Raw genomic sequence first — 18,075 nt, 5'->3', positions numbered from 1 at the left:
CATAATCATTTGATGTCATAATCATTGGATGATGTCATAATCATTTTGTTGATGTCATAATCATTTGATGATGTCATAATCATTTGATGTCATAATCATTGGATAATGTCATAATCATTTTGTTGATGTCATAATCATTAAATGATGTCATAATTATTTTGTTGATGTCATAATCATTTTGTTGATGTCATAATCATTTGATTATGTCATAATCATTTGATGTCATAATCATTGGATGATGTCATAATCATTTTGTTGATGTCATAATCATTTGATGATGTCATAATCATTAGATGATGTCATAATCATTTTGTTGATGTCATAGTCATTTGATGATGTCATAATCATTTGATGTCATACTCATTGGATGATATCATAATCATTTGATGATGTCATAATCATTTTGTTGATGTCATAATCATTGGATGATGTCATAATCATTTTGTTGATGTCATAATCATTTGATGATGTCATAATCATTAGATGATGTCATAATCATTTTGTTGATGTCATAATCATTTGATGATGTCATAATCATTTTGTCGATGCCATAATCATTTGATGATGTCATAATAATTGGATGATGTCATAATCATTTTGTCGATGCCATAATCATTTGATGATGTCATAATCATTTGATGATGTCATAATCATTTTGTTGATGTCATAATCATTTTGTTGATGTCATAATGATTTGATGATGTCATAATCATTTGATGTCATAATCTTTGGATGATGTCATAATCATTTTGTTGATGTCATAATCATTTGATGTCATAATCATTGGATGATGTCATAATCATTGGATGATGTCAGAATCATTTTGTTGATGTCACAATCATTTGATGATGTCATAATCATTAGATGATGTCATAATCATTTTGTTTATGTCATAATCATTTGATGATGTCATAATCATTTGATGTCATAATCATTTGATGATGTCATAATCATTTGATGTCATAATCATTGGATGATGTCATAATCATTTTGTTGATGTCATAATCATTTGATGATGTCATAATCATTTGATGTCATAATCATTTGATGATGTCATAATCATTTGATGTCATAATCATTGGATGATGTCATAATCATTTTGTTGATGTCATAATCATTTGATGATGTCATAATCATTAGATGATGTCATAATCATTTTGTTGATGTCATAGTCATTTGATGATGTCATAATCATTTGATTATGTCATAATCATTTGATGTCATAATCATTTTGTTGATGTCATAATCATTTGATGATGTCATAATCATTAGATGATGTCGTAATCATTTTGTTGATGTCATAGTCATTTGATGATGTCATAATCATTTGATGTCATATTCATTGCATGATGTCATAATCATTTTGTTGATGTCATAATGATTTGATGATGTCATAATCATTTGATGTCATAATCATTGGATGATGTCATAATCATTTTGTTGATGTCATAATCATTTGATGATGTCATAATCATTAGATGATGTCATAATCATTTTGTTGATGTCATAATCATTTGATGATGTCATAATCATTAGATGATGTCATAATCATTTTGTTGATGTCATAATCATTTGATGTCATAATCATTTGATGATGTCATAATCATTTGATGTCATAATCATTGGATGATGTCATAATCATTTTGTTGATGTCATAATCATTTGATGATGTCATAATCATTAGATGATGTCATAATCATTTTGTTGATGTCATAGTCATTTGATGATGTCATAATCATTTGATGTCATATTCATTGCATGATGTCATAATCATTTTGTTGATGTCATAATGATTTGATGATGTCATAATCATTTGATGTCATAATCATTGGATGATGTCATAATCATTTTGTTGATGTCATAATCATTTGATGATGTCATAATCATTAGATGATGTCATAATCATTTTGTTGATGTCATAATCATTTGATGATGTCATAATCATTTGATGTCATAATCATTTGATGATGTCATAATCATTTGATGTCATAATCATTGGATGATGTCATAATCATTTTGTTGATGTCATAATCATTTGATGATGTCATAATCATTTGATGTCATAATTATTGGATAATGTCATAATCATTTTGCTGATGTCATAATCATTACATGATGTCATAATTATTTTGATGATGTCATAATCATTTTGTTGATGTCATAATCATTTGATTATGTCATAATCATTTGATGTCATAATCATTGGATGATGTCATAATCATTTTGTTGATGTCATAATCATTTGATGATGTCGTAATCATTAGATGATGTCATAATCATTTGATGTCATAATCATTGGATGATGTCATAATCATTTTGTTGATGTCATAATCATTTCATGATGTCATAATCATTTGATGTCATAATCATTGGATGATGTCAAAATCATTTGATGATGTCATAATCATTTTGTTGATGTCATAATCATTTGATGATGCCATAATCATTTTGTTGATGTCATAATCATTTGATGATGTCATAATCATTAGATGATGTCATAATCATTTTGTTGATGTCATAATCATTTGATGATGTCATAATCATTAGATGATGTCATAATGATTTTGTTGATGTCATAATCATTGGATGATGTCATAATCATTTTGTTGATGTCATAGTCATTTGGTGATGTCATAATCATTTGATGTCATAATCATTGGATGATGTCATAATCATTTTGTTGATGTCATAATCATTTGCTGATGTCATAATCATTAGATGATGTCATAATCATTTTGTTGATGTCATAATCATTTGATGATGTCATAATCATTTGACGTCATAATCATTGGATGATGTCATAATCATTTTGTTGATGTCATAATCATTTGATGATGTCATCATCATTAGATGATGTCATAATCATTGGATGATGTCATAATCATTTTGTTGATGTCATAATCATTGGATGATGTCATAATCATTTTGTTGATGTCATAATCATTTGATGATGTCATAATCATTTGATGTCATAATCATTGGATGATGTCATAATCATTTTGTTGATGTCATAATCATTTGATGATGTCATAATCATTAGATGATGTCATAATCATTTTGTTGATGTCATAATCATTTGATGATGTCATAATCATTTGATGTCATAATCATTGGATGATGTCATAATCATTTTGTTGATGTCATAATCATTTGATGATGTCATAATCATTAGATGATGTCATAATCATTTTGTTGATATCATAGTCATTTGATGATGTCATAATCATTAGATGATGTCATAATCATTTTGTTGATGTCATAATCATTTGATGATGTCATAATCATTTTGTTTATGTCATAATCATTTTGTTGATGTCATAATGATTTGATGATGTCATAATCATTTGATGTCATAATCATTGGATGATGTCATAATCATTTTGTTGATGTCATAATCATTTGATGATGTCATAATCATTTGATGTCATAATCATTGGATAATGTCATAATCATTTTGTTGATGTCATAATCATTACATGATGTCATAATTATTTTGTTGATGTCATAATCATTTTGTTGATGTCATAATCATTTGATTATGTCATAATCATTTGATGTCATAATCATTGGATGATGTCATAATCATTTTGTTGATGTCATAATCATTTGATGATGTCATAATCATTAGATGATGTCATAATCATTTTGTTGATGTCATAGTCATTTGATGATGTCATAATCATTTGATGTCATACTCATTGGATGATATCATAATCATTTGATGATGTCATAATCATTTTGTTGATGTCATAATCATTGGATGATGTCATAATCATTTTGTTGATGTCATAATCATTTGATGATGTCATAATCATTAGATGATGTCATAATCATTTTGTTGATGTCATAATCATTTGATGATGTCATAATCATTTTGTCGATGCCATAATCATTTGATGATGTCATAATCATTGGATGATGTCATAATCATTTTGTCGATGCCATAATCATTTGATGATGTCATAATCATTTGATGATGTCATAATCATTTTGTTGATGTCATAATCATTTTGTTGATGTCATAATGATTTGATGATGTCATAATCATTTGATGTCATAATCTTTGGATGATGTCATAATCATTTTGTTGATGTCATAATCATTTGATGTCATAATCATTGGATGATGTCATAATCATTGGATGATGTCATAATCATTTTGTTGATGTCACAATCATTTGATGATGTCATAATCATTTAATGTCATAATCATTGGATGATGTCATAATCATTTTGTTGATGTCATAATGATTTGATGATGTCATAATCCTTTGATGTCATAATCATTGGATGATGTCATAATCATTTTGTTGATGTCATAATCATTTGAAGATGTCATAATCATTTGATGTCATAATCATTGGATGATGTCATAATCATTTTGTTGATGTCATAATCATTTGATAATGTCATAATCATTAGATAATGTCATAATCATTTTGTTGATGTCATAATCATTGGATGATGTCATAATCATTTGATGATGTCATAATCAGTTTGTTGATGTCATAACCATTGGATGATGTCATAATCATTGGATGAAGTCATAATCATTTTGTTGATGTCATAATCATTTGATGATGTCAAAATCATTTGATGTCATAATCATTTGATGATGTCATAATCATTTTGTTGATGTCATAATCATTTTGTTGATGTCATAATGATTTGATGATGTCATAATCATTTAATGTCATAATCATTGGATGATGTTATAATCATTTGATGATGTCATAATCATTTTGTTGATGTCATAATCATTTGATGTCATAATCATTTTGTTGATGTCATAATGATTTGATGATGTCATTATCATTTGATGTCATAATCATTGGATGATGTCATAATCATTTGATGATGTCATAATCAGTTTGTTGACGTCATAACCATTGGATGATGTCATAATCATTGGATGAAGTCATAATCATTTTGTTGATGTCATAATCATTTGATGATGTCAAAATCATTTGATGTCATAATCATTGGATGATGTCATAATCATTTTGTTGATGTCATAATCATTTGATGATGTCATAATCATTAGATGATGTCATAATCATTTTGTTGATGTCATAATCATTTGATGATGTCATAATCATTGGATGATGTCATAATCATTTTGTTGATGTCATAATCATTTGATGATGTCATAATCATTTAATGTCATAATCATTGGATGATGTCATAATCATTTGATGATGTCATAATAATTTTTTTGATGTCATAATCATTTGATGTCATAATCATTTTGTTGATGTCATAATGATTTGATGATGTCATTATCATTTGATGTCATAATCATTGGATGATGTCATAATCATTTTGTTGATGTCATAATCATTTGATGATGTCATAATCATTTGATGTCATAATCATTGGATGATGTCATAATCATTTTGTTGATGTCATAATCATTTGATGATGTCATAATCATTAGATGATGTCATAATCATTTTGTTGATGTCATAATCATTTGATGATGTCATAATCATTGGATGATGTCATAATCATTTTGTTGATGTCATAATCATTTGATGATGTCATAATCATTTTGTTGATGTCATAATCATTTGATGATGTCATAATCATTTTGTTGATGTCATATTGATTTGATGATGTCAAAATCATTTGATGTCATAATCATTGGATGATGTCATAATCATTTTGTTGATGTCATAATCATTTGATGATGTCATAATCATTAGATGATGTCATAATCATTTTGTCGATGTCATAATCATTTGATGATGTCATAATCATTGGATGATGTCATAATCATTTTGTTGATGTCATAATCATTGGATGATGTCATAATCATTGGATGATGTCATAATCATTTTGTTGATGTCATAATCATTTGATGATGTCATAATCATTTTGTTGATGTCAAAATCATTTGATGATGTCATAATCATTTGATGTCATAATCATTGGATGATGTCATAATCATTTTGTTGATGTCATAATCATTTGATGATGTCATAATCATTAGATGATGTCATAATCATTTTGTTGATGTAATAATCATTTGATGATGTCATAATCATTTGATTTCATAATCATTGGATGATGTCATAATCATTTTGTTGATGTCATAATCATTTGATGATGTCATAATCATTAGATGATGTCATAATCATTTTGTTGATGTCATAATCATTTGATGTCATAATCATTTTGTTGATGTCATAATCATTTTGTTGATGTCATAATGATTTGATGATGTCATAATCATTTGATGTCATAATCATTGGATGATGTCATAATCATTTTGTTGATGTCATAATCATTTGATGATGTCATAATCATTTTGTTGATGTCATAATCATTTGATGATGTCATAATCATTTTGTTGATGTCATAATCATTTGATGATGTCACAATCATTGGATGATCTCATAATCATTTTGTTGATGTCATAATCAATTGATGATGTCATAATCATTAGATGATGTCATAATCATTTTCTTGATGTCATAATGATTTGATGATGTCATAATCATTTTGTTGATGTCATAATCATTTGATGATGTCATAATCATTTGATGTCATAATCATTGGATGATGTCATAATCATTTTGTTGATGTCATAATCATTTGATGATGTCATAATCATTAGATGATGTCATAATCATTTTGTTGATGTCATAATCATTTGATGATGTCATAATCATTTGATGTCATAATCATTGGATGATGTCATAATCATTTTGTTGATGTCATAATCATTTGATGATGTCATAATCATTAGATGATGTCATAATCATTTTGTTGATGTCATAATCATTTGATGATGTCATAATCATTTTGTTGATGTCATGTTGATTTGATGATGTCAAAATCATTTGATGTCATAATCATTGGATGATGTCATAATCATTTTGTTGATGTCATAATCATTTGATGATGTCATAATCATTAGATGATGTCATAATCATTTTGTCGATGTCATAATCATTTGATGATGTCATAATCATTGGATGATGTCATAATCATTTTGTTGATGTCATAATCATTGGATGATGTCATAATCATTGGATGATGTCATAATCATTTTGTTGATGTCATAATCATTTGATGATGTCATAATCATTAGATGATGTCATAATCATTTTGTTGATGTCATAATCATTTGATGATGTCATAATCATTTTGTTGATGTCAAAATCATTTGATGATGTCATAATCATTTGATGTCATAATCATTGGATGATGTCATAATCATTTTGTTGATGTCATAATCATTTGATGATGTCATAATCATTAGATGATGTCATAATCATTTTGTTGATGTAATAATCATTTGATGATGTCATAATCATTTGATTTCATAATCATTGGATGATGTCATAATCATTTTGTTGATGTCATAATCATTTGATGATGTCCTAATCATTAGATGATGTCATAATCATTTTGTTGATGTCATAATCATTTGATGTCATAATCATTTTGTTGATGTCATAATGATTTGATGATGTCATAATCATTTGATGTCATAATCATTGGATGATGTCATAATCATTTTGTTGATGTCATAATCATTGGATGATGTCATAATCATTAGATGATGTCATAATCATTTTGTTGATGTCATAATCATTTGATGATGTCATAATCATTTTGTTGATGTCATAATCATTTGATGATGTCATAATCATTTTGTTGATGTCATAATCATTTGATGATGTCACAATCATTGGATGATCTCATAATCATTTTGTTGATGTCATAATCAATTGATGATGTCATAATCATTAGATGATGTCATAATCATTTTGTTGATGTCATAATGATTTGATGATGTCATAATCATTTTGTTGATGTCATAATCATTTGATGATGTCATAATCATTTGATGTCATAATCATTGGATGATGTCATAATCATTTTGTTGATGTCATAATCATTTGATGATGTCATAATCATTAGATGATGTCATAATCATTTTGTTGATGTCATAATCATTTGATGATGTCATAATCATTTGATGTCATAATCATTGGATGATGTCATAATCATTTTGTTGATGTCATAATCATTTGATGATGTCATAATCATTAGATGATGTCATAATCATTTTGTTGATGTCATAATCATTTGATGATGTCATAATCATTTTGTTGATGTCATAATAATTTGATGATGTCATAATCATTTTGTTGATGTCATAATCATTTGATGATGTCACAATCATTGGATGATCTCATAATCATTTTGTTGATGTCATAATCAATTGATGATGTCATAATCATTAGATGATGTCATAATCATTTTGTTGATGTCATAATGATTTGATGATGTCATAATCATTTTGTTGATGTCATAATCATTTGATGATGTCATAATCATTTGATGTCATAATCATTGGATGATGTCATATTCATTTTGTTGATGTCATAATCATTTGATGATGTCATAATCATTAGATGATGTCATAATCATTTTGTTGATGTCATAATCATTTGATGATGTCATAATCATTTGATGTCATAATCATTGGATGATGTCATAATCATTTTGTTGATGTCATAATGATTTGATGATGTCATAATCATTGGATGATGTCATAATCATTGGCTGATGTCATAATCATTTTGTTTATGTCATAATCATTTGATGATGTCATAATCATTTAATGTCATAATCATTGGATGATGTCATAATCATTTGATGATGTCATAATCATTTTGTTGATGTCATAATCATTTGATGTCATAATCATTTTGTTGATGTCATAATGATTTGATGATGTCATTATCATTTGATGTCATAATCATTGGATGATGTCATAATCATTTTGTTGATGTCATAATCATTTGATGATGTCATAATCATTTGATATCATAATCATTGGATGATGTCATAATCATTTTGTTGATGTCATAATCATTTGATGATGTCATAATCATTAGATGATGTCATAATCATTTTGTTGATGTCATAATCATTTGATGATGTCATAATCATTGGATGATGTCATAATCATTTTGTTGATGTCATAATCATTTGATGATGTCATAATCATTAGATGATGTCATAATCATTTTGTTGATGTCATAATCATTTGATGATGTCATAATCATTTTGTTGATGTCATATTGATTTGATGATGTCAAAATCATTTGATGTCATAATCATTGGATGATGTCATAATCATTTTGTTGATGTCATAATCATTTGATGATTTCATAATCATTAGATGATGTCATAATCATTTTGTCGATGTCATAATCATTTGATGATGTCATAAGCATTGGATGATGTCATAATCATTTTGTTGATGTCATAATCATTGGATGATGTCATAATCATTGGATGATGTCATAATCATTTTGTTGATGTCATAATCATTTTATGATGTCATAATCATTAGATGATGTCATAATCATTTTGTTGATGTCATAATCATTTGATGATGTCATAATCATTTTGTTGATGTCAAAATCATTTGATGATGTCATAATCATTTGATGTCATAATCATTGGATGATGTCATAATCATTTGATGATGTCATAATTATTAGATGATGTCATAATCATTTTGTTGATGTAATAATCATTTGATGATGTCATAATCATTTGATTTCATAATCATTGGATGATGTCATAATCATTTTGTTGATGTCATAATCATTTGATGATGTCATAATCATTAGATGATGTCATAATCATTTTGTTGATGTCATAATCATTTGATGTCATAATCATTTTGTTGATGTCATAATCATTTTGTTGATGTCATAATGATTTGATGATGTCATAATCATTTGATGTCATAATCATTGGATGATGTCATAATCATTTTGTTGATGTCATAATCATTTGATGATGTCATAATCATTTTGTTGATGTCATAATCACTTGATGATGTCATAATCATTTTGTTGATGTCATAATCATTTGATGATGTCACAATCATTGGATGATCTCATAATCATTTTGTTGATGTCATAATCAATTGATGATGTCATAATCATTAGATGATGTCATAATCATTTTGTTGATGTCATAATGATTTGATGATGTCATAATCATTTTGTTGATGTCATAATCATTTGATGATATCATAATCATTTGATGTCATAATCATTGGATGATGTCATAATCATTTTGTTGATGTCATAATCATTTGATGATTTCATAATCATTAGATGATGTCATAATCATTTTGTTGATGTCATAATCATTTGATGATGTCATAATCATTTGATGTCATAATCATTGGATGATGTCATAATCATTTTGTTGATGTCATAATCATTTGATGATGTCATAATCATTAGATGATGTCATAATCATTTTGTTGATGTCATAATCATTTGATGATGTCATAATCATTTTGTTGATGTCATATTGATTTGATGATGTCAAAATCATTTGATGTCATAATCATTGGATGATGTCATAATCATTTTGTTGATGTCATAATCATTTGATGATGTCATAATCATTAGATGATGTCATAATCATTTTGTCGATGTCATAATCATTTGATGATGTCATAATCATTGGATGATGTCATAATCATTTTGTTGATGTCATAATCATTGGATGATGTCATAATCATTGGATGATGTCATAATCATTTTGTTGATGTCATAATCATTTGATGATGTCATAATCATTAGATGATGTCATAATCATTTTGTTGATGTCATAATCATTTGATGATGTCATAATCATTTTGTTGATGTCAAAATCATTTGATGATGTCATAATCATTTGATGTCATAATCATTGGATGATGTCATAATCATTTTGTTGATGTCATAATCATTTGATGATGTCATAATCATTAGATGATGTCATAATCATTTTGTTGATGTAATAATCATTTGATGATGTCATAATCATTTGATTTCATAATCATTGGATGATGTCATAATCATTTTGTTGATGTCATAATCATTTGATGATGTCATAATCATTAGATGATGTCATAATCATTTTGTTGATGTCATAATCATTTGATGTCATAATCATTTTGTTGATGTCATAATGATTTGATGATGTCATAATCATTTGATGTCATAATCATTGGATGATGTCATAATCATTTTGTTGATGTCATAATCATTTGATGATGTCATAATCATTAGATGATGTCATAATCATTTTGTTGATGTCATAATCATTTGATGATGTCATAATCATTTTGTTGATGTCATAATCATTTGATGATGTCATAATCATTTTGTTGATGTCATAATCATTTGATGATGTCACAATCATTGGATGATCTCATAATCATTTTGTTGATGTCATATTCAATTGATGATGTCATAATCATTAGATGATGTCATAATCATTTTGTTGATGTCATAATGATTTGATGATGTCATAATCATTTTGTTGATGTCATAATCATTTGATGATGTCATAATCATTTGATGTCATAATCATTGGATGATGTCATAATCATTTTGTTGATGTCATAATCATTTGATGATGTCATAATCATTAGATGATGTCATAATCATTTTGTTGATGTCATAATCATTTGATGATGTCATAATCATTTGATGTCATATTCATTGGATGATGTCATAATCATTTTGTTGATGTCATAATCATTTGATGATGTCATAATCATTAGATGATGTCATAATCATTTTGTTGATGTCATAATCATTTGATGATGTCATAATCATTTTGTTGATGTCATATTGATTTGATGATGTCAAAATCATTTGATGTCAAAATCATTGGATGATGTCATAATCATTTTGTTGATGTCATAATCATTTGATGATGTCATAATCATTAGATGATGTCATAATCATTTTGTCGATGTCATAATCATTTGATGATGTCATTATCATTGGATGATGTCATAATCATTTTGTTGATGTCATAATCATTGGATGATGTCATAATCATTGGATGATGTCATAATCATTTTGTTGATGTCATAATCATTTGATGATGTCATAATCATTAGATGATGTCATAATCATTTTGTTGATGTCATAATCATTTGATGATGTCATAATCATTTTGTTGATGTCAAAATCATTTGATGATGTCATAATCATTTGATGTCATAATCATTGGATGATGTCATAATCATTTTGTTGATGTCATAATCATTTGATGATGTCATAATCATTAGATGATGTCATAATCATTTTGTTGATGTCATAATCATTTGATGATGTCATAATCATTTTGTTGATGTCATAATCATTTTGTTGATGTCATAATGATTTGATGATGTCATAATCATTTGATGTCATAATCATTGGATGATGTCATAATCATTTTGTTGATGTCATAATCATTTGATGATGTCATAATCATTAGATGATGTCATAATCATTTTGTTGATGTCATAATCATTTGATGATGTCATAATCATTTTGTTGATGTCATAATCATTTGATGATGTCATAATCATTTTGTTGATGTCATAATCATTTGATGATGTCACAATCATTGGATGATCTCATAATCATTTTGTTGATGTCATAATCAATTGATGATGTCATAATCATTAGATGATGTCATAATCATTTTGTTGATGTCATAATGATTTGATGATGTCATAATCATTTTGTTGATGTCATAATCATTTGATGATGTCACAATCATTGGATGATCTCATAATCATTTTGTTGATGTCATAATCAATTGATGATGTCATAATCATTAGGTGATGTCATAATCATTTTGTTGATGTCATAGTCATTTGATGATGTCATAATCATTTGATGTCATATTCATTGCATGATGTCATAATCATTTTGTTGATGTCATAATGATTTGATGATGTCATAATCATTTGATGTCATAATCATTGGATGATGTCATAATCATTTTGTTGATGTCATAATCATTTGATGATGTCATAATCATTAGATGATGTCATAATCATTTTGTTGATGTCATAATCATTTGATGATGTCATAATCATTTGATGTCATAATCATTGGATGATGTCATAATCATTTTGTTGATGTCATAATCATTTGATGATGTCATAATCATTTGATGTCATAATCATTGAATGATGTCATAATCATTTTGTTGATGTCATAATCATTTGATGATGTCATAATCATTTTGTTGATGTCATAATCATTTTGTTGATGTCATAATGATTTGATGATGTCATAATCATTTGATGTCATAATCATTGGATGATGTCTTAATCATTTTGTTGATGTCATAATCATTTGATGATGTCATAATCATTAGATGATGTCATAATCATTTTGTTGATGTCATAATCATTTGATGATGCCATAATCATTTTGTTGATGTCATAATCATTTGATGATGTCATAATCATTAGATGATGTCATAATCATTTTGTTGATGTCATAATCATTTGATGATGTCATAATCATTTGATGTCATAATCATTGGATGATGTCATAATCATTTTGTTGATGTCATAATCATTTGATGATGTCATAATCATTTGATGTCATAATCATTGGATGATGTCATAATCATTTGATGATGTCATAATCATTTTGTTGATGTCATAATCATTTGATGATGCCATAATCATTTTGTTGATGTCATAATCATTTGATGATGTCATAATCATTTGATGTCATAATCATTGGATGATGTCATAATCATTTTGTTGATGTCATAATCATTTGATTATGTCATAATCATTTGATGTCATAATCATTGGATGATGTCATAATCATTTGATGATGTCATAATCATTTTGTTGATGTCATAATCATTTGATGATGCCATAATCATTTTGTTGATGTCATAATCATTTGATGATGTCATAATCATTAGATGATGTCATAATCATTTTGTTGATGTCATAATCATTTGATGATGCCATAATCATTTTGTTGATGTCATAATCATTTGATGATGTCATAATCATTAGATGATGTCATAATCATTTTGTTGATGTCATAATCATTTGATGATGTCATAATCATTAGATGATGTCATAATGATTTTGTTGATGTCATAATCATTGGATGATGTCATAATCATTGGATGATGTCATAATCATTTTGTTGATGTCATAATCATTTGATGTCATAATCATTGGATGATGTCATAATCATTTTGTTGATGTCATAATCATTTGATGATGTCATAATCATTTGATGTCATAATCATTGGATGATGTCATAATCATTTTGTTGATGTCATAATCATTTGATGATGTCATAATCATTAGATGATGTCATAATCATTTTGTTGATGTCATAATCATTTGATGATGTCATAATCATTTGGTGTCATAATCATTGGATGATGTCATAATCATTTTGTTGATGTCATAATCATTTGATGATGTCATAATCATTAGATTATGTCATAATCATTTTGTTGATGTCATAATCATTTTGTTGATGTCATAATGATTTGATGATGTCATAATCACTTGATGTCATAATCATTGGTTGATGTCTTAATCATTTTGTTGATGTCATAATCATTTGATGATGTCATAATCATTAGATGATGTCATAATCATTTTGTTGATGTCATAATCATTTGATGATGCCATAATCATTTTGTTGATGTCATAATCATTTGATGATGTCATAATCATTAGATGATGTCATAATCATTTTGTTGATGTCATAATCATTTGATGATGTCATAATCATTTGATGTCATAATCATTGGATGATGTCATAATCATTTTGTTGATGTCATAATCATTTGATGATGTCATAATCATTTGATGTCATAATCATTGGATGATGTCATAATCATTTGATGATGTCATAATCATTTTGTTGATGTCATAATCATTTGATGATGCCATAATCATTTTGTTGATGTCATAATCATTTGACGATGTCATAATCATTTGATGTCATAATCATTGGATGATGTCATAATCATTTTGTTGATGTCATAATCATTTGATTATGTCATAATCATTTGATGTCATAATCATTGGATGATGTCATAATCATTTGATGATGTCATAATCATTTTGTTGATGTCATAATCATTTGATGATGCCATAATCATTTTGTTGATGTCATAATCATTTGATGATGTCATAATCATTAGATGATGTCATAATCATTTTGTTGATGTCATAATCATTTGATGATGCCATAATCATTTTGTTGATGTCATAATCATTTGATGATGTCATAATCATTAGATGATGTCATAATCATTTTGTTGATGTCATAATCATTTGATGATGTCATAATCATTAGATGATGTCATAATGATTTTGTTGATGTCATAATCATTACATGATGTCATAATTATTTTGTTGATGTCATAATCATTTTGTTGATGTCATAATCATTTGATTATGTCATAATCATTTGATGTCATAATCATTGGATGATGTCATAATCATTTTGTTGATGTCATAATCATTTGATGATGTCATAATCATTAGATGATGTCATAATCATTTTGTTGATGTCATAATCATTTGATGATGTCATAATCATTTGATGATGTCATAATCATTTGATGATGTCATAATCATTTGATGATGTCATAATCATTTTGTTGATGTCATAATCATTTGATGATGTCATAATCATTTGATGTCATAATCATTTGATGATGTCATAATCATTTTGTTGATGTCATAATCATTTGATGATGTCATAATCATTAGATGATGTCATAATCATTTTGTTGATGTCATAGTCATTTGATGATGTCATAATCATTTGATGTCATATTCATTGCATGATGTCATAATCATTTTGTTGATGTCATAATGATTTGATGATGTCATAATCATTTGATGTCATAATCATTGGATGATGTCATAATCATTTTGTTGATGTCATAATCATTTGATGATGTCATAATCATTTGATGTCATAATCATTTTGTTGATGTCATAATCATTTGATGATGTCATAATCATTTGATGTCATAATCATTTGATGATGTCATAATCATTTGATGTCATAATCATTGGATGATGTCATAATCATTTTGTTGATGTCATAATCATTTGATGATGTCATAATCATTAAATGATGTCATAATCATTTTTTTGATGTCATAATCATTTGATGATGTCATAATCATTAGATGATGTCATAATGATTTTGTTGATGTCATAATCATTGGATGATGTCATAATCATTTTGTTGATGTCATAATCATTTGATGATGTCATAATCATTTGATGTCATAATCATTGGATGATGTCATAATCATTTTGTTGATGTCATAATCATTGGATGATGTCATCATCATTTTGTTGATGTCATAATCATTGGATGATGTCATCATCATTTTGTTGATGTCATAATCATTGGATGATGTCATAATCATTTTGTTGATGTCATAATCATTTGATGATGTCATAATCATTTGATGTCATAATCATTGGATGATGTCATAATCATTTTGTTGATGTCATAATCATTTGATGATGTCATAATCATTAGATGATGTCATAATCATTTTGTTGATGTCATAATCATTTGATGATGTCATAATCATTTGATGTCATAATCATTGGATGATGTCATAATCATTTTGTTGATGTCATAATCATTTGATGATGTCATAATCATTAGATGATGTCATAATCATTTTGTTGATATCATAGTCATTTGATGATGTCATAATCATTAGATGATGTCATAATCATTTTGTTGATGTCATAATCATTTGATGATGTCATAATCATTTTGTTGATGTCATAATCATTTTGTTGATGTCATAATGATTTGATGATGTCATAATCATTTGATGTCATAATCATTGGATGATGTCATAATCATTTTGTTGATGTCATAATCATTTGATGATGTCATAATCATTTGATGTCATAATCATTGAATAATGTCATAATCATTTTGTTGATGTCATAATCATTAAATGATGTCATAATTATTTTGTTGATGTCATAATCATTTTGTTGATGTCAAAATCATTTGATGATGTCATAATCATTTGATGTCATAATCATTGGATGATGTCATAATCATTTTGTTGATGTCATAATCATTTGATGATGTCATAATCATTAGATGATGTCATAATCATTTTGTTGATGTAATAATCATTTGATGATGTCATAATCATTTGATTTCATAATCATTGGATGATGTCATAATCATTTTGTTGATGTCATAATCATTTGATGATGTCATATCATTAGATGATGTCATAATCATTTTGTTGATGTCATAATCATTTGATGTCATAATCATTTTGTTGATGTCATAATGATTTGATGATGTCATAATCATTTGATGTCATAATCATTGGATGATGTCATAATCATTTTGTTGATGTCATAATCATTTGATGATGTCATAATCATTAGATGATGTCATAATCATTTTGTTGATGTCATAATCATTTGATGATGTCATAATCATTTTGTTGATGTCATAATCATTTGATGATGTCATAATCATTTTGTTGATGTCATAATCATTTGATGATGTCACAATCATTGGATGATCTCATAATCATTTTGTTGATGTCATATTCAATTGATGATGTCATAATCATTAGATGATGTCATAATCATTTTGTTGATGTCATAATGATTTGATGATGTCATAATCATTTTGTTGATGTCATAATCATTTGATGATGTCATAATCATTTGATGTCATAATCATTGGATGATGTCATAATCATTTTGTTGATGTCATAATCATTTGATGATGTCATAATCATTAGATGATGTCATAATCATTTTGTTGATGTCATAATCATTTGATGATGTCATAATCATTTGATGTCATAATCATTGGATGATGTCATAATCATTTTGTTGATGTCATAATCATTTGATGATGTCATAATCATTAGATGATGTCATAATCATTTTGTTGATGTCATAATCATTTGATGATGTCATAATCATTTTGTTGATGTCATATTGATTTGATGATGTCAAAATCATTTGATGTCATAATCATTGGATGATGTCATAATCATTTTGTTGATGTCATAATCATTTGATGATGTCATAATCATTAGATGATGTCATAATCATTTTGTCGATGTCATAATCATTTGATGATGTCATTATCATTGGATGATGTCATAATCATTTTGTTGATGTCATAATCATTGGATGATGTCATAATCATTGGATGATGTCATAATCATTTTGTTG

The sequence above is a fragment of the Dendrobates tinctorius genome, unplaced genomic scaffold (assembly GCF_039654945.1).
Source record: "Dendrobates tinctorius isolate UK_male_01 unplaced genomic scaffold, ASM3965494v1 ptg000019l, whole genome shotgun sequence".
NCBI classification, from domain to species: domain Eukaryota; kingdom Metazoa; phylum Chordata; class Amphibia; order Anura; family Dendrobatidae; genus Dendrobates; species Dendrobates tinctorius.
Note: the sequence above shows the minus strand (reverse complement) of the source record.